Source organism: Anser brachyrhynchus (assembly GCF_964034855.1).
Source record: "Anser brachyrhynchus genome assembly, chromosome: 1".
NCBI classification, from domain to species: domain Eukaryota; kingdom Metazoa; phylum Chordata; class Aves; order Anseriformes; family Anatidae; genus Anser; species Anser brachyrhynchus.
In genome coordinates this window covers 99,186,560-99,207,583 of record NC_137694.1, presented here as the reverse complement: position 1 = coordinate 99,207,583, position 21,024 = coordinate 99,186,560, and the positions used below count along the sequence as shown (strand labels likewise).

The following is a 21,024-nucleotide window of genomic DNA, read 5'->3' as shown; positions in this document are numbered from 1 at the left end:
TCTGAAGGGTATGGACTTCATCACCTACCACAATAAAAGGCTCACTCAGAAACGTACTGACATCACCTCTGACACCTAGTTTGCTCCTGGATTGTTTTTGTTTCATTTTTGTTTGTTTGTTTGTTTGTTCATCTATCTGTTGGTTTGGTTGGTTCCTTTTTGGCTTGTTTGTTTGTTTTTGTTTGTTTTTTGTTGTTGTTGCTGTAAATGCCATGAAATCCTTTCTTTTCTGTCTGAGGCTTGTTGCAGCTACTCATTTCCATCTGTTGAAACTCCTTAGTTTCTACCATCCTGTCACACATTGAAAAAAAAAATATCTAGTGTTGTATCAAAAATGTAGGGGCTAGGTGTACCATTTTTTGTGCCAGGCTCTCATAGTGCATCTTTTATGTCCCAAAGACTTCATGAGGTCTTTTCCTATTATGACTAACAAACAGAATCTCCCATATACTAAATTAACTTGAATGCAAATGTAACTCCTTTTAAAACCCTTCTCTTTTTTTTTTTCTTTTCTCAAAGCATTCATAAGTTGTCATAATCAGGTATGTACAGCAGCAAGACGGACATCTCTGTCCTGTCTTCCTAAGTCAAATTCAAGACCTCTTGCAAGAGCTCTGCTGTGGACACAGAACCCAATCAAGGAAAGGAAGAACATTTTACACCTTTACGGCTGGTCATAGCTTGGGGTAGGCTAACACAGAGTACATCTGCAAGGTACAAGATCACCCAACACCACAGAGTACTGGGGAGAATGAAGAAATATCTGTTTTAGATGTGATTCAGAAGAGACTATCAAAAGGAAAGGTAACAGCGAGAATAAAATCCTCATGCTCTGTGATAAAGGTTGCTAGAAGCAGAAATGTCAGGGTTTTTGTTTTTTTACCACTGTTCCTCTTGTCTGTATTTGAATACATGTTAGTGAATGTGGGGTATTTGTTTTAAAGTCTCTTTCTTCCTTATCAAAGGCTGTCTTCTGACTTCACTCTGTGTTTTTGCTGGAAAGCTGCATTTAGTAATGTAAATGTGATTCTTCCCTGAAGCAGCTGCAAAGAGTGGCACAATTCTGTCTGCGCTTGCATCAGTAACACACATTAGCACAGAAAGAGAGCAGATTGATGGATGACATGGATGACTCAGAGGATTTATAATGCTTGTGCCCCATCCCTTCAGCTCCAGGACATCAGCTTGCATCTAAGCCCTGGACAAATTCCAGTGTCCCAGCTAAAGGAGTAGAGCAGGACGATCCAAAGGAAGCAGGAGAGGGTGAACGTGAGGACAGAATAGCAAGCTGGTGGGTCTACTGAAGCCTTAACAAGTCTGTAAGTAAATGGCACTCCTCTTTCTAGTCCCTGGTATAAATGCACTTAAATGCAATATTAAGTTCCTCCCTTGCATGTAGTTCTCCGGTGTGCAAAGAGGTAATGACATTTAAATGACCGATCCAGGCTATCAATCTATTTTTGAAGCCTTATTTATTTGTCCTTGGGAGCGACTCCTTAAAAGTACAGGCCTGTCAGGTCTCACAAGTTTTAAAAAGACTCCTCTGTCCACCACATCTTTGTGCTCCCATCAACTATTCCCATACCTCATGACCTTATAGTGCAGCATCCTGCAACCTTGCCGTCTGCCAGGTGTGCCTTCTTGTTCTGGTCTGGGGTGAGCTGATTGCACAGCATGGGGCCAGGGCCTGGGAAGGAGTGTCACGCCATCGTGCCTTTAGGAGGCATGCATCTCAAATGTGTGGCCCTGCTACACCTCTCCAAGACCTTGTATGGAGGCCACTTGAAGCTCAAATCGTTAAGTACTATGAATGATCTGGGAAAGCCTGGGAGAACCAGAGACTAAAAGGGTTAAAATTCCCTAGTCTAATTTACCTGCTCCTCCTTCCCAAGGGAAATAAAAACCCCAAGGGTTCTTCAAGGCCTAAACCTGACTATAAGAATTACAGGGGTTTTGTTTTCCCTCTAGTTGGGGAATGGAAGCCATGCTATGAACCTACGATTAATCACAACAAACCAGCAGCTCATGGCTAGAATACTAACTATGGAATACACAAGCAATGCTTTTGTGATCAATCTGTAAGGGTTTTTTTGTTGTTGTTTTTGTTTTGTTTTGTTTTTTTAAGGGGGGGGGGGAGCACTGCCAAAAATGTGTTGAGTATTTTCAAATAATGAGTACATTCGAGGAAATTTTGATTTTGCTCAGGGACCATCTGCGTGCAGAGAAAGGAACTAAATTTTTCAGCAAATTACTGGCTGCAAATTATTTTCTCAGCACTACTTATGAATGTTGGAACTGCACAGCTGAAAAAGCATTATTAAGCTGAGAACTTGGGATTTAGGGACCTTAGCTTGTGATTTTTTTTCCTTTTCTTTTCCTTTTTTATTCAAAGTGTCCCATGGTACAAGATTTGGAAATGTCAGGAGGTTCAAAAGCATCACCCATAAGGTAAGGTACCCCAATATAATGGACAAGGACGATTTTTAGAGAATATTGATGTGGTGGCACCTGCAGAGGCATAAGGGGCAGTTATCAGTGATAGAAATGAACCATCTTGGCTGCTGATGTAGAACTAAAATCTGTGTGATGTATTTGAAGCAAGAGAAAGAAGCAAGAGAAACTCAGCAGGTTGTTCAACTCCAGGACTGTCATAGCTAGCAAAATCCCAAGATGGGCACTTCTCCAGAGACTGGTCCAAAGGTATAGAGAAACATGTAATTTTCTTAGCTGGTAGAGAGCTGGTAATTTTCTTAGCTGGTAGAGAGCAATCATTTCATTTCACCAAGGTGTGGGGAGTGAGACGGGTGGTGGAATTTCAAAATGTGCTTGGTGAACCAATGCTGTGTTAGAAGTCTCTTCCATGCCAGCCCTCACACAGGTGTGTAGCTGCCTCACTCTCACAAAATAAAAGCTACGGTCCTCAACACCCAGGATTCAGATTTTTGAAATATGGGTTTGATGTGCAACTGGAACTGGAGTCCTCATTTTTGAAAGATTTTTTCTATTAGAGAAAATCATGGAGAAAGGATTTTGTGTGTATGTATGTAACTCTTGTTTCAATGTGTGCTTTATTTTTATGAAAATGACATGTCTTTCATTTAAACTGTTTCTTCTTGCATTATCTAATGTGTCACAGAATACATTTTCTAGAATTATCTAATGAAAAATAAACTTAAGAAGAAAAAGCAGAGGTATTTTCCCCCACTCCCAGCTTTCCCCAGGAAGTTCTGGCTAATTTGACCTAATTTCATGTCACTTTTTGATTTCAGTACAGCAAGGCCTGCTGTATTAAGCCCTGTAATCACTGCTCATTCACTTCACTGTAACCAAAAAAAAAAAATCAGATTGCATGTTGTGAAATAATCTCATTATATTTCAGTTAATTGAATCCAGGAATACTTTAATCAAGCTGGGTGTAGACCAAAATGCCTGCTTGAAGACCTTAGAGATGTTCATATCTTGATACAAATTTTGCAGATTAGTTTGAGGCTTGGAACATTGTTTCCAACTCTCGAGGCTTGGTCTGAGCCCTAATGGAGAGGGAAGGGGAGGTAAAATTTCCTCTTCTGTCTCACATGTGATTCCTATGTCTTTTTATAACGTATGCAGTCTGTCTGCCATCAGTTACAAAAGCCTTGTGCCATGAGCAATCAGACTCAATGCTCATTTTCTGACCTAAACAGTTCTGGACTGGTCTCCTTCCCAATCTAGAGCAATAGCTAGTTCCAGACAGAAATATTTAAGCGTGGACCCAAATCCAGCATTAGGAGTAATCTGTAGCCCTGTGTTACAGGTGATGGAAAGAATTACCAGAGGGATTCCAAGGATCACTAGTTCAGCCTGAGATGCAAGTATTATTTGAGGATTACAGTAAAATGAAATTCAGCAATGTTATAAAATTAAAAATATATATATATCTATTTGAATTTTTGTATTTACTGCCTGTCATTCCCACCTTTCCTAAAAGTCCAAAATACCTTTTTCTTTGCACTTCTCTTTTTCTCTGCCCCTCCCCCCCCTTCTCTTTTCTATTTGCCTCCTTCTATCTCTCTCTTTCTTCCCTTCCTTCTTTGCAGGAATGGACCTCTGAATTTCTTTCTTCCCTACATTGGATTTCCAAGTGTTGAAAGGCTTCTGATCCATTAAAGACTTCATGGCAGGAGGTTGTTTACTGATTCAAGGGACATCTATAGATAATATTGATTCTAATAATAGCCTACCCACAGCTTTGCGGAAAAAGGTATCCCTTCTGGCACTTTATTTCTGCTCCCCCAAAAGTGACTTCACTTTTGTGCAACAATGGAGAGTCTCCAAAAAGAGTGAGGAAGAGGCAGAAAGTGAAGCTATGAAGTAAAAAAGTGTGTAAACACCAGGAAGAGGAGGAAGGATTGAGAGCAGTCCTGAAGATGGATCTTGGAGGAAAGGGTGAAGGAGGGGAAAGTGACAGGAAAGATCAAGAAAAGAAGGGGAAAAGGTGACAGCATATGTGCTCGGGAAATGAATGTAGAGGATGAAGAGAAAGCAAAGGGGTGTGTGTGTGTATATGTGTGTGGAGGGAGAGATTAAAAGAGGCAGTAACAGAAAGAAGTGAAGTTGTCTAACATGTAGAGATGGGAAGTGACATGTTTGTTTGAATTCTGGGGCTGCTCAGCCTGGCTGCACTCTGGTTTCTGCCTTTGATCAGCTGCATGGCAGACTGGTGTCAGATCAGAAAGCAAATGAGATGATAAAGCGGCTGAGGCTGCAGTGAGTTTAACAGCAGCAGAGTGGCAGGGGATGGGGGGGAGGAACTGCCGAACGAGGTGAACGTTTTCTGTGCTTCAGTTCGCAGGGTCCTGGTGGCGAATGCAGCTGCCTCCCCTGCAGAGAGGCTGAGCCTGGTCGGAGCAAGAAGCTCGGCTGCACCGCTCACCTGCAGGAGAAGGACCCATCACTCCGTGCTGGTACCGTTGTCAGCAGTGCTCTTGCCGATTGCAAGACTGGTGGAAGCATCAAAGGGGGTTAGTGGGCTGACAGTGATTAAAAATATCGACTCCTGCTTTAGCTCTTGCCTGCTTTAGCTCTGCTTGCTTTCCAGTTTTTGGGTTTGCTGTGGCTAGCAGAAATGCAGGCAAGTGTGGGAAGCTTTCTTGTGGCTGGCACTTGTCACTTACGGGTTAGGGGTAAACGGATAGAAAAGGGAGGCTTTGCTCAGGGGAGAAACAATGACTATCCCATCAGCTGCCTAAGACGGTCACTGGGACAGACACTGTGTTCTGACTTCACTCTCTGTCCTCCCTGTCGTCTAGGAGGAGGAGGGAGAGGGAAAGATTGATCTGTGGGTGGAAATTCAGGACTGCAAAGGTCCAACAGAAAGGACAAGGTTCCCCAGTAACCAGCATAGCTCAGCCACACACTGATCTCATTGTCATTTTTGGTAACGTCTGGTGCAGTGTCCAAGCAGAAGCCTTGGAGTCAGGGTCCAGGACTGGGAAGGAGCTCATGGAGCTGTCAGGAATTGCAAGGGGCTGGAGGCGGTGGTTTCTGCAAGGTGAAGTGGGAAGGGCAATTGATCAGGGTCCTGAGCACTCTCACTTGACAAGGACAGCCTATGTAGTGTTCACAAAGGTCCATACAAGCCCCTTCCCTCTAGAGTAAAATTACTCTTTCTTTTCCACTCAGTGCCCTTGGAATGTGTGCCTAATGATGATCAATGAAAATAGAAGCCCTGTTGCAGCGAGACTCATGAGGTCCTGCTCACAGCTGGCACACAGAGGCATGGCTGTAAAAAGAAGATGCTGGGCATCAGGACTAATTGTCCCACCAGATTCCTCCTCACCTTGGAAAACCCTTGTCTCCTCCCAGCAGGGGAGATGGGCCGCCTGTCCTGGTGTGGATACTGGTATGCCAGCCAGATGCTCTGCGAGCAGGTAACATCACATCTCTGCCTTGTTTGTCACCATTTGTATAGCTGGGTTTAGATTTCCTATCTTTGTTCCTCTGCAGAGCGTTATATTGACTCAATTTCCTGGTAGCAGAGTCTATTCCGGGCAAGTTGTGTCCCGATTCAGGAACCCAAGTGCTCTAAACACTTCCTGGCACAGATGCTGGGTTTTTGACAGCTCTATCATGCCATTCCCCGAGTGAGGATTTCTACAATGATGTTCTGGGGGCGGAGGTTGAAAGAAGTTTAGGATATCACAGAACTAATTAAATGCAAACTAGGCTGCCTGCAGAAAGCCGTGCATGCTGGTTGCTATGTTTCTGGCAGGAACAGACTGGGAGAAGGGGGGCTGAGGGGGTGCTGTTTGTTTTTTTCTGTTTAAAATGAAGATGCCGACAAAGTTCTGGTTACTCATGAGCCTTTGAAATGGGGATGAAACATGAATTCTCGCAGCCGTGAAAAGAAGGGAAGGGAGAAGAGGAGGTAGGATTAGGATTGATGAATGGATGGCTAGATTAGATAGAAAAGGGGAGCAGGGGGTTGTTTCTGTTTGTATTCATACATTGTTATCTCTGCATTGACAGATGCTTTGCCTCCTAGATCACCCCCAATTAATATGGAGGTTTTGCGCTCTCCTTTCAAAATGGTTCCTCGTAAATTACCTTGAATTAGAAACCTTCAGAGCACTTGAAGCTTGACAGAAATATACTCTGTGCCCATGTCAGCTACCCATCACCAAGGGCCAGCAGGATCTGGTTTCCTTTGCGAGGGAGGAACTGAAAGGACTAAATAAGCATGCAAACACATGTGCATCCAGACTCACTAAATCAGTCCTTCTTTCATTAGTCCTCTGTGGGTAATAAGAGGACATGTTAAGCACAGCTTTCAGCTTCTTCACCTGAGTAACACGGGGGGATAATTAAGGACTTGCCTGAGAGAGCAAAGAGAGAGACAGAAGAGAGAATGAAGGACTTTGAGGAGGGAATGAATAAGCTAACTGGGATCAATTCAAAAGTGAAGTTGGCTTTGAAGAACACCCACTGAAGGTATTCAACCTGCTGGAATGAAAGAGTTCCTCAAACACCCGTGTGGAAATCAATATCGAGCTACCTGGGGCTGCTTTCATGTGAATCCTCAGGAAAAAGAGAATAGACTAGTTCAAAGAATGGGGCTTCAGCGATGCCAAGCTATGCTTTAAACATCTTCCTGGATCATGGCACAAACTGGCCAGTGACAGAAGCCAGGGAGAATAAAAATAAGCAGAGGCAGCACGGGACAGGGAAGGAGCTGCAAGCACGGCTCGTTTGAGTGTTAAGGACAGGAAAGCCCATTGAGCACAGGGCAAGTCAGAGCTGTACCAGATGGTTTGAGATCTATGAGAGTGGCAGCTATAAATGTGGGGGACAGGGTGCCAGGTGCACTGAATAAGGATGGCCGGGATGATGTAGAGACAACATGCCACCTGTCACAAGCAAAGGGCGTCCCGCCAGCTGGCAACCCCTGCCATGCCATCCCTACACACACGTGTGTTAGGGGGTGAGCACTTTGCGCTGGTGGTGAGGCGGGACGGCGTGCCAGCAGGCAGGGCTGCCTGCAGCCTAGTCCAAGTGCAAGCAGGGTGTGCTGGCACGCTGCGGCTGACCTTGCTGCCTTTCAATTACAGTACTGAGATGTGTGCGTTGACATGGTGAGGGCAGGTCTGCAGTCTAGGACTTCACCCAGGAAGAATTTTGCAGGCTCCTCTTGCTCCTTTTGCTGCATAGCTGGCAGTGCCTGCGTTCTCAGGACAATGTCACAGCTCCTCACTTACCTCCCCTACCCCAGGCTGCAGCCCTCTGCTGAGAACATGAGTGGTGGCAGTGTCCCAGCAGGGGACTGGGAGCCCAGAAGGAGAGAATAGGGTGGTTTAAACTCATGGTTGACATGTCCAAATAGTCCAGGGCATAGACACAGCTGCAAAGGGCTCCTTGCCACATGCAGAAAATGTTAGGCTGTTGCAAGGCAATACAAAGGGTGGGAGCATTACAGGCGAGAGTGGCACAAGGTCTCCTGCCTTTCCTAAAGCTCCTATTGGGGAAGGATGGTACTAAACTCTCGGTCACACGCAATCACACAAAGTCTGTACCCATTGCCAAGCCTGGAGGCAGCCCCTTCCTGCTGGAAACCTCTTCTCCTTAATGATAGCGCCCTGCTCTAACGAACGACAATTTCTGTGACAGCACAAAATAAATGGGGAACACTCTCAATCTGAAGTTTGTATTGAATTAAATATTACAGCATTGATTGGGTTATTCATTTAGCATCTCACTCAATAAACATCTCTTGCAGCACATGTTTCTCCATTTATCTTACCTTGTCGTGGAAGCCAGGCTTACCCACCACACTCAGCACTGCTGCCTGGCTCAGGCAGCAGGAGGGAGGATGTGTGGGCCAGGAAAGGTAAATTCAGCATTTCTTTCAAAGATTGAGAGCTCTTCTTGGGAGTTATAAAGCAGACCAGAGCTCTGGTATGCAGAGGAGAGGTAGTCGCCTCTCCCAGAGCTGGTCAGAGCTAGTACAGACCTCCAGGGTCTAAGGTGTAAATCAGGCTTAAAACCCAGGACAATCAAAACACGGGGAGAACAAATAACAAGGAAAGCTAGCACAGTCCTGAGGGCTTATCTATGACCTGTTTCTCCAGGAGCTTCTGTTTTAATGCCCCAGCAAGTAGTTTCTGTGGCTGAAAGAATACAAAACCTAATCTGATCCTGTTACTTAATCAGGAATATTATGGGAGGACCAAAGATATTTTAGACTCCATCCCTTAGAAAATACTTGCGAAGCTAGAAAACCCCATAAAAATGTCAGTGCAAATCCGTTTGGGTGTAGGCAGTGAATCCACTCTAGTAGTCACAGAATGGAGTTAGCCTGTAAAATGCTTGGTAGGCTTCTGGGCTCCGTAAGTAATACACGAGCCATTCTGGGAGATGGAATGCAATTACTAGGACTAGTTGATACCAATTTATTTAGTGAATTTGCTTTATTCTGCTCAAGATCTGATCACGGCTGCCTAAATTTGTTTGTTGTTTGTATTTGTTCATTGAATTATTTGTGCAGGTAAATTATAGCCTATTAATCATGTTTATTATGACAGTGGCTAGAGATTGACCAAGAATGCACCCCCCTCTGCCTGTTTTCTGGGTAGTGTGCAAAGACAGAATAATAGGCAATCCCTGGCCTCATTTATGTGTGAATTGAGTGCTTTGATTATTTGCTGTTTGTCAGATGTTGGCTGTTTAAGTTGTTTAGCATTCTTTGTTTTCCTTAAACCTGGTAACAAAAGCTCTTCAAGTAAGAATTAAACATTACAAAAAATGACTGGAGCTTTGGCTTTCTCGGAAGGTGGGTGGTGGGCTGGGACAGTGGAGGTGAGAAAATTCACTAAGAAGAGAGAAAGAACAGTCAGACCCTAATTTTTCCAAATCGCTGCATGCCTTGCTGAGTGGGGGAGTGCAGAAGCTGTATACAATAATGACTTTCCGTTCCTTTTTCTCCCATCATGCTGTTTTGTTGCACATACCTGTATAAGAATATTTCAGTATGTCGTAGTCAAAGCTGGATTCTTCCTTATGAGTTTGCTTAATACAGGGACTCAAAGTTGGTGCCCTGTCCTCAGCTCAGCAGTCTCTGATTCAGCTATGACACTGCTCTCCAGGCAGAAGCCTTGCTCCTTGGTAGCACATATTTTCTGGAACACGATTTTTTGCAAAAACTAGGATTGCTGTACAGTTCTGAAGATGTGCCTTTCCCAGCTGATAAGAAACATCTTACAACATCGGAAGGTCTGATAAAGCCACAACACAGGCTGTCTCTTTAGTCCTTTGACTCTTGTGTTCCCTGCCTCCAAAATGGGTTGCAACTGATCACTTTCCTTAAGTCTACTCTTCTCAGTGAGCCTCCATCATTGCATCACGTTGATCCCTTTGCCTTCTCTGTTGCCTATTTTACTTCTTTTCTTTGTTTTTATCCTCTTTCCGTCTTCTAATCATTTCTCAGCATCTTTCAAGTATCATAAAAATCTGGGCCCAAACTTTTTGAAGTGTTCTTTTCCTCCTTGTGGGCAATTTCATCCATTTTCCTCATGTTCAGATGAAAATTCAGGAACTGGAATTCTTCTCACTATCAAAGGTGCCCAAACAGGTTAAACGAAACTCCTGCCTAGTGAGTTCCTGTTCACCACAGTTTACCATGTAAAGGTGAAGCCAAAAATGGACAAGATTTTCTAACAAAAGGAAAATCTTCTCTCCCTAAAATTTCAGACTGGATCTCTACTTTCCACTTCAAACGGTGAAGTTAAAACATTTTACTTAAACCTTATTCAGTTAGAATTCAATATGGTTGCACAGTGGCAAGTCTAGTTCTTGGGACCATCATCTTAGGACTCATCTCTATGCAAGACCATCTTCCCAGTGGAGAACAGACTTACATGTTTTCAAATCTCAGCTTCTATAAGGTCCTGCAGCAGTATTCAAGGAACAACACTGCTTTTTGCCTCCATTTCCAACTTAAAGTTTATTTAGTGAAAATCCTAGGGTTCAATTCAAGAATAATATAAACAATTCCAATGGGTGTTTTTTGACCAAATATTATTAAGACCTTTGAAAACCTCTTGTATTCAATACTACAGTTTTGTTGGGTATAGAGGTCTGTTCCTTAAAGCTTGTATTTTCATGAAATTTCCTCCCTTTCTGCCTCTCTTTTTCTCTTTCTGGACTGCTTGTTCTGACATACAGCTAAGCAAAGTGAAATGTCTTTCTTTGAGAGAATTCTCATGCTTGTTATTTATCTCCACTCCCATGCCTTTTAGCACCCTTGTTTCTCTCCAGATAATGTGAACCTCAAGGAAAGCAGAGAGATGGAAGCAAGAGAGGCACGTGGGAGGACTAATCCCAGAGGATACTATGATCTGCTGAGTTTTCAGTTTGAAGTTCTGGAGCTGAAGGGTTGCATTCCCTGGTGGACTAGAAATAGCTGCAGATATGAAGCTTGACATTAATGCACTGTGGTTTAAATCTTTGTGTGCTCACAAACCAGGAGTCATCGTAGTTACATGGCACAATGAAATGTGCAGGCCAAAACAAATAAATGCTCTTAGTCTGGAAAGGGAATAGAAGCATTTCAAATCATCCCTTTGAAGAATAGTTCTTCCTGGTGCTTATTTGATTTTGTTATACATATACACAGTATTCAAGCTAAATGCCTCTGCTAGTTCAATTACTACAGTTTACTTACCAAGGCTCTGTTAAATGCTTTCAAGCACAAGTCCCTTCTGTACTATTAAAGAAGCTTTCCATTTCTGTGATACTGTATTAAGCTTCACACTTCCACTCCCTAGTGGACTTTGTCTTGTAACTGGATCCTAATACATCCTATTATACGAACCAGAAGGACTGGGAAGTGCTGTGCTGCAGAACGACATTTAGGATCTGCTCTCCTAAATCTCTCAAAGAAGAGAATTTTGTGCCTTGCATCATTTCCCAAATTTTCAAAAGTATGCCAGAAGCCTGGCTATTTAACTTGCCATGTTTTCCTTGTGTTCATTGGATTTCGGTTAAAATGGTGACTGGGATGAGGAGAAACACAGCCAGGCACCTCTCAGGAGGCTCTCCGACCCAATTACTGTGCAAGTTCTTGAACCTGTAGTCTCCAAGCGATACCACAGGCAGCCAAGTGGACAGCAAGTTGTAGCAGTGAGGGAATATCATTATTGACAGCAGTAGGAAACAGGAACTCAGAATTCTTCTGCTGAGCCTGAGACAGAGAGGCCTCCCAAAATACCCATGGCGAGTTCTCCCTTGTGTGCAGAGGAATGAAACTGTATCCCCAACTGCCCAGTAAATCTCTGCTGAATTTCATCTAGTGCCACAAAACCTGCTTCTCTGTTGGCTGGTGTCTCAGAATGTTAGCTGTTTGCAAACATGCTGCTACCCATGTGTTTACTTGTGATTATCCCAAAGGCACATTCGCATATTCCACAGGCACTTCGTGTTTTAGGTTAAAAAGAAAAATCATATGGAAATTTAAGCAGGAAAAGATGCTATTCACTGTGCTGTGTTTAAAAACAAGGACCGGGCTGTGATATGACTTTAATGACTAATCACAACAGAGGAAAACCAATAGACAATATAGGTGGATTGCTCAACCCATGCTTCCTAAAATAATAATAATTTTAAAAAAAGAAAAAAGTTTTTCTAGGTGGGGACCCTCAACATTTTCTAAAGCCTGGCCCACCTCCTGTTTGAGAAGCTGCCATGCAGGCACCTCCCCTTCCATTCAGAACCAGGAAGAATGTGTTTCTTCTCCTTGGCAAATTAATAATATCCCTGTGACAGCTCCAATGATCGCTTACACAGAGATGTCGTATGCTGAGGGTATTTGGTGTATTGTTAACATCTTTAAATGTGATTTAGCATCTTGAAATGAGGAGAAGCTGGAATTACAGGACCATCAGATCTGCATCACCTGTGTTTAACATCTGTGAGCTCAGAAATGGAGGGAGGAAAGAGATTTTCAGAGACTATCACTGCTAAGAATCTGCCACAAGACTAATGAGAGGCTTGGGCAGGACTGCTTGGATGAAGTCTCTCTTTTCTGCATGCAACTGAATCCTACCTGTCTGTGCAGAGGTATGCCCAAGAGGCCAAATAAATAAATAGATAAGTTAATTTCCACTTGCAAAGAGAAATATCACCTGTTTATAATGCACGTTAGTTGCATTTGCCATGTAAGGTTGTGTTTGCCCTGAGTCGAAAAGACTCTAAGTGAACAACAAATTCCTGGTTACACCTCATACGATATAAGGCAGACCATGATCTCCTTTACAAGGAGGTCCAGGGACAAAATAGAAATATTCTTGCAGAGTCCAGGCAGACAACTGTGAGTTAGACCAGAAAGTCATCCACTCCACCTGGGGACAAGCAGAAAAGGTGAGCTTTTTCATATGGAACTCAGGCCACCCTTAATCATTTCCTTTGGTGTGTGCATCCTCCTTTGAAACTGGGATGATCCAGTGACTGGAGAATGCTTTGAGACAGTCTTCACTTTACATTTCTGGTAGCATTCCTCTGCCTCTAAGATCTTCCAGACTGTATTACATGCATTATCTTTATGCCTTCAGGGAGGAGGCACAACTACCCCACTGCTTTCATGCAGCAAATGAAACCTGTAAGCATCAGAAAGAGGTACCACTCTGGAAACTGTAGCTCTCAGCTGTCAATAGTTGCCGTACTGCAGGGCTGGGAAGCCTGCAGCATGGTTCAGTAGTAGGCTAACCCAAACTTCGGGGTCTTTGTACCTGTGTGGCAAAAATGCCAAATGTCACACAGTGCATATAGTGCGAATTAACTGATAACAAGAGCATGTTGATGGAGGAACTGTTTTTGCAGGCTTTGCACCGTAAAGGGGATTGCTTGTGCGTGTTCTTTTGTTTTTAAGCCAAATCAGATGGTGTCCTGTTTTCCAATAATGGGCATAAGGCAGGCATGCACTCCTCATTGTATGCAGTTGAGAAATGGCAATATTTGCCAGTGCCTGGTTCAGGTTGCATTTACAGAGCTGCATCCACTGGTGCTGTACAGATATATGGTACTGAAAGGCTTGCAGGTGCACAGCCTGAAACATGGCAATATTATCCCCGCTATCCTCTAATACAGCATTCATTCTGGAAGCCCTACATTTAAGAGACAGGGAGACGGCTTTTATTTTTACTGGTATAGCAATGTGAAGCTATTTGTGATGGTGGGAAACCCCTGCCTAACATCTGCCGTGGCTTTATGGCATTGCATTGGTAGAATAAGATGGTACTGAAAGGCACAAACATCTCCGAGCTGTGGGCTTTCTCTTCACAGTGGGAAGGCAGGTGGCAGTGAGGATGAGCCACGTTCCCTGGCAGGCGATGAGCAGCAGGTCCACGTGAGGACCGATGCCCAAGCCTTCCCTCCCAGCCTGGGGACAATCCGTAAGGATGCTGTTTAGCCAATACATATTTTCCTCTTTAGTACATAATGGTAACCTGAATAAAAGGTTTGAATTACAAAGCAGGCTCACCCAGCACATTCTCTGAGCAATGACTGCCATTTACGTCAAGAAAATAAAGAAGGAGAGAGCAAGCGGGAGCACATGGGCAGGAGTGACTGAGCGTAAGGGAAAGCAGGCGATCGAGGCAGCAAGCTGGAAGTGAGACTTACCCTGCTGAAATGAAATTAAAGAAAGCCACAATGACAAAGGAAATTTGATTAAAAAAAAAAAAAGGTAGATTGTTATTATTGGAAATCGAGTGCTTTGTTCCAGCAACAAGGCAATATCGTTCACAAAAGCCTAATAATGATCTGTCCTCTCCCCTTTTCCCGTGGCTCCTCGCCTGCCTTGCTGTTACCTGCAGCCAGCCAGTGAACCAAGCCTGGGGAGGCGCAGGGGACATGGGTGGGGGGGATGGGGAGATGTGGGGCTGGGGCAACCCACGTCCACATGTAGTTCCCTCTCTCTTGGCACCTCTCCTTTTGCATCTCTCACCCATCTCCTTTGCCTTCTCTTTCCTTCTCCTCTGGTGCCCTTCATTCCCTCCCTGCTCCTCCCTCCCTCCCTCTCACTATTTTTCCTTCTCTCTACCCCCTCCATCTCCCCTTCCCTCTTCTCCATCGCTCAGCTGTGCCTCTCCTTTCCCCACTTCGCTCTCCCTCTCTCTCCCTGCCTGCGCTGTGTTACTAATGTGCAGTAATGGTATGGCTGGAAAGTCATTTGCGCTCCCCTTCTCTTTATTTTTTTCCCGCAGTATTATTAAAACTGCTCCATCACTGGCTGTAATGGGAGCGTCTGTATTTTCTCCCTCGCCCGTATCCCTGACATGACATAATGCCTGCCCTCACCAAGACGCTATAACACCGAGGTAATTGAAACATAACTCACCGTAAATTACAGACCGTTGTTCCAGGCAGGGCCCTGGCCATGCTTCCTGGAGCTCATTCCAACTGGAAGCTAAACATTGCTTTAAAAGGGATGCTTAAGCAAAACAAAGCCATTTAAAGAGCAACACAAACATGGGGAGGGAGGGGAGCACGGGGTTTGGGCTCTCCTGGAAATGTGGGCTCCTGCCTGTGCAGCACCAGGTGCTTCTGGTGGCATTTCTTTGGTCTGTGGGTACTGAGCAGGTGCACCAGGGATGAGGTGTTATTTCTGAAGCAGGCACCAGCACACTGGAAGCCTCCCTGTCCTCAGAGAGGCTGAGGACAGAGTAGGCCATAGGAAGAACTTCTTAACTAAAAGGTTTGCTTGACAGGGCCAAGGCTTTGATGGGAAGCTTGCCAAGTCACCGTGCCCTAGTGCCTACCAGAGGTGTGACAACCTAAGGCTCTGCCTATCTTTGTGGGATCCGAGTTCTTCCATTTCAAATGCGTGACACCTAAATACATGACATAAATCAATGTGGGCTGCAGGGCCCTCAACACTGCAGGAGACCACACACACATTCATAAAACTAGCACCAGACAGAAGCAGCTCAACTGTTTGCTGACCCTGAGACCTGAAGGATCTTCAGCTGTCGAAAGCTCACAGTTTGGTTGCAGGTGTCACACTTGTCTGATGAATAAGCTCAGGTAACTCACTTCACTTTCCTCCATGCCTCAGTTTCCCCTTCCACAACAGAGGGGTAAAAATACCAGCCATCTTTGTTGAGCACCCTGTGATACAGTGAGTTAAAAGGATATGAAAGTGAAGCAGGGATAATTACCCCACTGGTGTTGATGGAGGCATGAGCTGCTAGGAAACATCATTTTTTAGTCAGAAGGCAGCCCTGGAAATCAGGACCCCTGGGCTTTGGTTTTGACTCCTGCTCTAGCAGGCCCTGTGCCCTCCACACTGACATCCAATGGCTCAGCTCTCCCCCCCCCGTGGCATCACACAGGGAAGTAGCTGCTTTGGGTTTGGGGCTGTCATCCCTTGAATTCTGGGAAATTTTGGGCAAAAGTTAAAAAAAAAAAAAAAGGAAAGAAAGAAAATGTGCAGTGATTTTTCTTTAGCAATGGAAGTGAGTATTTGGAAACTTTGAAAAGGTCAGGATTAGACAGAACAGCCTATCTCTCACAAACACGAATTGGAGTCTCTCCAGGGCCTTTCCATTTATTGTCAGTGGACACCATGGCGCAAATTCATGCCTTGGTGTCATGGGGCTGATGTTGTAGGAATAACAGGGTCTTGTGAGAAAAAGCCCTCGTTGCAATCCTTTGTAAAATACAAAGTGCTTTATTTTAGGGAATGAGATTTACTGTTTGTCTAGGATGAAATGGCGAAAACTCAGGGAACTATGACCCTGCGACTGTCCGATTTTTCCCTGGGGCCCTTCACAGTCAAAACTATTACAGCCAGCAACCTAGAAGCCACTGTAAACCACCCTGGAAGAACCCATGGACCCCCTTTAAGGGATGGCTCTCTGGCAGCCAGAGAAAAGTCCCCTTGGTGCGATGCCATGAGGTGGATATATCCACCAGGGCTGCATGCTCTGGGTGATGCATAGGCTCACAATTGATTACTGCAGAGCCACGGGAACGGGGGACGCAGCTGCAGAAGTGAAGCCTTGGCAGCGTCCACTCTGCAGCATTAAGCACTACGTGTCTGAATCGGCTCTGGCAACGGAGGGCAATTAGCTGGGGGGGCTGCAGGGCTGCTCCGTGGGTGTCCCGTGCTCTCACCCTGCCCTGCCTCTCCCCTCCCACCTTTCTGGGCTCCACACCTGCTTGGGGACAGAAGCAGCCAGGCTGAGGAAAAGGAAATATTGCACGAAGACGCCTGCCCCTCTGTCCTGTGGCTTAGCACCTGCAGCAGGGGGATGCACTGTCCCAAGCCCCTCCTGCTCGGGCAGCAGCAGCTGCAGCAGCAGCAGTGCGGCGGTGCCATAGGTGCGTGCTCTCCCACCCCCAGCTTTCCCTGGTGCCTGCTTTGAGTTGATTGCTTTCTGTGAGGCCTGCCACATGCCCCTTGAAAGTGTTTCCATCAACCCTCTTACCGTAGCTAAGGTTTCAGCAATCTCACCCCTCCTCTCCTTGACATTATTAGTTTATCTTTGTCCACTGGCAAAGTTCCCGAGCAATTCAACAATAACAGTTGTTTCTCTGTGGCTGAAAAAGTCATCTCCAGCTCTGGCTGTTATTGATCATCTTACAGGAACCGGACATTTTCTTTTCCTTTCCCATTTTTTAAAATACATATTTTGAGTGAGTTTCAGTCAATTTTAGTGCTCATGAAAGTGAAAGACTGATGGTGTTGACTAGAGCTAAACTTAGCTCTATACAGCTTCCCCTGTGCACACACATCTCTGCTAATGCACCACCGGACTGGCCTGCAGCAACTTCTGGCTCTCCCAGCAGGCGAGCTCTGTCTGGACACATGTGGCAGAACTGGCACGGGATCGGCTCTGCTCTTTCAGGTGTCTCTCTCTCCAGCAGCCACGAATGTGCTTTGATCTATCCACAGGGCAGTTTTGTGCTGCAATTGCTCACGCAGACCTTGTGGGATTAGCTGTGGTGAGTGGGAGGGCTGCTCTGTTCACAAGATGGGTAGGACAGGTCAGGGTGATACGCTGTTCGCACTGCACTCGTCTTCCAGCAACTCCAGGCTTATACTGAAATCAGATGGAGCCCTTAACCATCTCATGGCACTGTTTCCTCTCCTCTCATCTTCTGCAGTTCACAGGCACAGCTCTTAGCTGAGGCTAGCCAGTGTGAAGCAAACTGTGCCTGGGATGCCTCCTACCCTTTTGCCCCCCATGCAGGCAAATAGCTGTTCAGCTTCAGTCTGTCCAAGCAAACAGGATGGCAGAGACAAGTGACCTACTTCTTGAGAAGCCCTGGTACTTCAGCATACCCACTTTCTATCAGCCCTCTAGGAATCACATGCTCACCCCCTGAGGAAAGTACTGAATTGTAACTCCCATGTCAAATCACCATTTCTAAATGAAATACTAAAAAGTCTAACCTGTCATTTCATTTTCAGGGTATTGTTCCTTTTTAAAAAAAAATAAAAATAAAAATCTGAACATATACTGTAACCTGTTTGGTGGAGGGGGGAAAGGCATTTGAGGCTAAAACAAAAATTGAGTTTCTGATTTTGAAGCATTGATTCAAAATAGAGGGGAGGAATTCATTTTGAATCAATTCAGAATTTCTGGTGAGAACATAGTCATTTTCCCCTTGTCTTCTTTCTCCTCTCCTCCTCCCTTCCCCCACTGTAGTCTAGCAGGTAAAGGAAAAATAACAGCTAGCAAGGACACATCAGTGATGCTGGAGTTCTCATTAAACTGTTTTAAGTTGGGGCAATGAATATATTCGTCTTCCACCCTGCGTGGGAAAACGTAGCACGTCTCTCTCCCGTAGCAAGCTTGAGAACAAAATGGCTGTTGTCTCAGCAAACCAACTGAGATCCTAAATATTTAGTGCTCAGAAAGTTCTCCCCTTGGTAGTCACACGGGTAGGCAGAGATGGGCGCTACTACCTCTTTCTGCTGTGCTTTGCCACCTGCATCCCCCCAAGGGCTCCGCAGGGACCGAGCTCCAGGCTGTGGGTTCCCCTGGGGTCCCCATCCTCCCCGGCAGACCTGCCCCAGGCGCTGGAGCCAAGCTGCCTTGCATTTAATTGTGTTGCTTTCCTCGGCTTGTTTTCCACCCGGATCCTGTTTGTCCTGGGTCCCCAAGGAAAGCTCTGGGCCGCTCAGTTAATTGGAAGTGGCTAAAGCCATGGACGGCAGAGATGGAGGTGGAGGTGGCATTGTTGGGTTCAATTTGTGGAGACTGTTGGAAATCTATGTCTTAGTTTAGCAGTCATTCACTATTAGGGTGAGACGCTTGTCTGGGTACCTGCGGGAGATTTCTGAGATGTCCCAGGGGCCTGAGGAAACGACGGCAATTATCTTTATCTGCGCTGTGTTTTATTAAATAACGGTGAAGACCGAAAGAGCTGGAAAGGAGTAGAGTGGGTAAGGCTGAGTAACAGGATGTGGGAACAAGGCGTGTGTTGGGACACAAAGGGGTAAGGAGCATGCACAGACACTGCGAGGTATACGAAAAAGTGAGTGAGCAAAGGGAACGGAGCAGGGAAGGATAATGAGAGGCTGAGGCTAAAAGGAAAGAGGAGATGGGCTAGCAGTGGGGTGGGACCCAGGTCCCTCACGTGTGTGACAGAGACAGGGAGGAAATGGCACAATGGAAAAGTGTGTGTGTGGCATGTGTGTGTAATACAAGGGAAGGGGACCACAGTAACTGGCTCTGCTGGGAGGAGAGTGCAGACCAGAGGCGCGTGTGCTGCTGGTGAGCCAGCTTTTGGTCCGGGAGCCCGGGAAGGGCTGCAGCGTTTAGGTTTATGCTGATGGCACATCTTTCCACTTGGGCAAATGGACGGATTCCCTCTCTAAATCACTCCAACGTGATTTTAATAGCAGGCAGAGGTGGCTTTCGGATAATAAATGGGTACTAAACCCTAAAGAGACGCAGGCTGTGTCATACAGAACAGATGGTAAATTAAAAAGAATGGAAGCCCGCGACTTCGCTTAGCTCTGCTCCGAGCCGGGGAGCTCTCACTCTTGTTATGCTAAGTATTTAGTATTTACACTGAAAGGTTGCTTCCTCGCCTGCCCTGACTTGGAAGATCGCAATTATGTATAATAGCAGCAAGATCACACTGATTAGAGAGGTGGCAAGAATGGCGAGACCGCATCATGATGATGGTAATCATCATTCTTATTAGTGATCATCAATAATTAATAATTGCATTGTTTATTCTTCATCAGTGGTGGTAAAGACACCCAGACATGCCAAAAGGTTTAAAAATCATCCCGCTTTGTTTTGTTTACTGACAGAGAAAGTCTCCTTTTGTATTTGCTTTTTACTTGGGGGCACCAGGGCTCCGGGTCACCGTTCACCTTCCAAAGGGTATTGAGGCCAGCATTTTGTGCCCTTTGGCTTCAACAGGCTGCAAGCATCAGTTAAGGGCTAAGCAGATAACCTAAACACAATGCAGAGCCCCTGGGCTGGGCCATGCCCCTGGAGGGCAGCCGGGCTACGTGACCAGCTCTGGCTGGCCCTGCGGAGCCCACGATGTGGTTGTCATCCTGCCAGCGTGAACGAGCACAAGTTCGTAAGCCGAACGTGTGTCCTGCTGTTTCTTGGGCTATTTCACGGCCCTGTGAACTGGGAGAGCTGGGATTGTGTGATGAAATCTAGCGAGGGGTCTCAGTGAGATGGCGTGCAAGTGCACGAGCCCAAGAAATCATTCCTTTAAACACAAAAGCAGCCAGTTAAGGCAACACTGTTATTGCTTCTGTGTCTGATGTACATGAGACGGAGCAAATCCTAAAGCAGCTGAAGCCATAAAGGCAATCACTTACCAAGGCCATAATGTATTGATCTTCCCCCATCTGAGCTCTGTCAGGCTGGCATATTGGAAGATGTTTGTACCTTTTAAACAGGTATATGATGAAGAAAGAGTGAAGACAGCGCTATTAACCTAGAATTTTGCTTGGAAGATCTGAGAAAAAAAAAATCCTTCATCTTTTGGGACCTGAGCTCTCTTACAGCCTTGCTGGAAATGATCTTTAAAGCCAAGTACTTCTAGCTCTGCTGAGCTCTCAAAGGCGGGGGGGGGGGGGGGGGGGGGAGGACGAAGATGAGTGCATTTAAGTTTTGATTGCAGTTCCGTATAAAAGGGTATTTGGGACTCTAATTTCTTTATTTTGCAGACTCCTAATCCCCACTAATTTCTTGAATTTGCCCACCTAACAACAGATATATAAATTCACATACAGTTAAACTATCAGAGAAGCCCATGAATGCTACAAGGGGGACCTGGAAGACAGAATAACTTAGGCTAAATGTCTCTTTTTAAAATTCTCCTCCCACCCAATTTATGCACTTCAGAGATTGCATAATATGCACCTGTTTTAAAAATAAAATAATTTTCATAAAACATAATTTTAAGGAGTGAGTCCAGAGGAGGGCCATGAGGATGATCAGAGGGCTGGAGCACCTCTCTTATGAGGACAGGCTGAGGGAGTTGGGGTTGTTCAGCCTGAAGAAGAGAAGA

General features: G+C 45.4%; 1 long non-coding RNA gene across 1 annotated transcript in view; it reads left to right on the top strand.

Annotated features, from left to right (window-relative positions):
* Positions 1 to 21,024, top strand: part of LOC308188319 — a 232,937-nt gene that overhangs the window by 199,945 nt on the left and 11,968 nt on the right. Inside the window, exons 5-7 of the long non-coding RNA XR_013945404.1 lie at positions 1,171 to 1,319; positions 2,393 to 5,000; positions 5,662 to 5,909. This is a non-coding gene — a long non-coding RNA (uncharacterized lncRNA). The remainder of the gene's footprint in view (positions 1 to 1,170; positions 1,320 to 2,392; positions 5,001 to 5,661; positions 5,910 to 21,024) is intronic.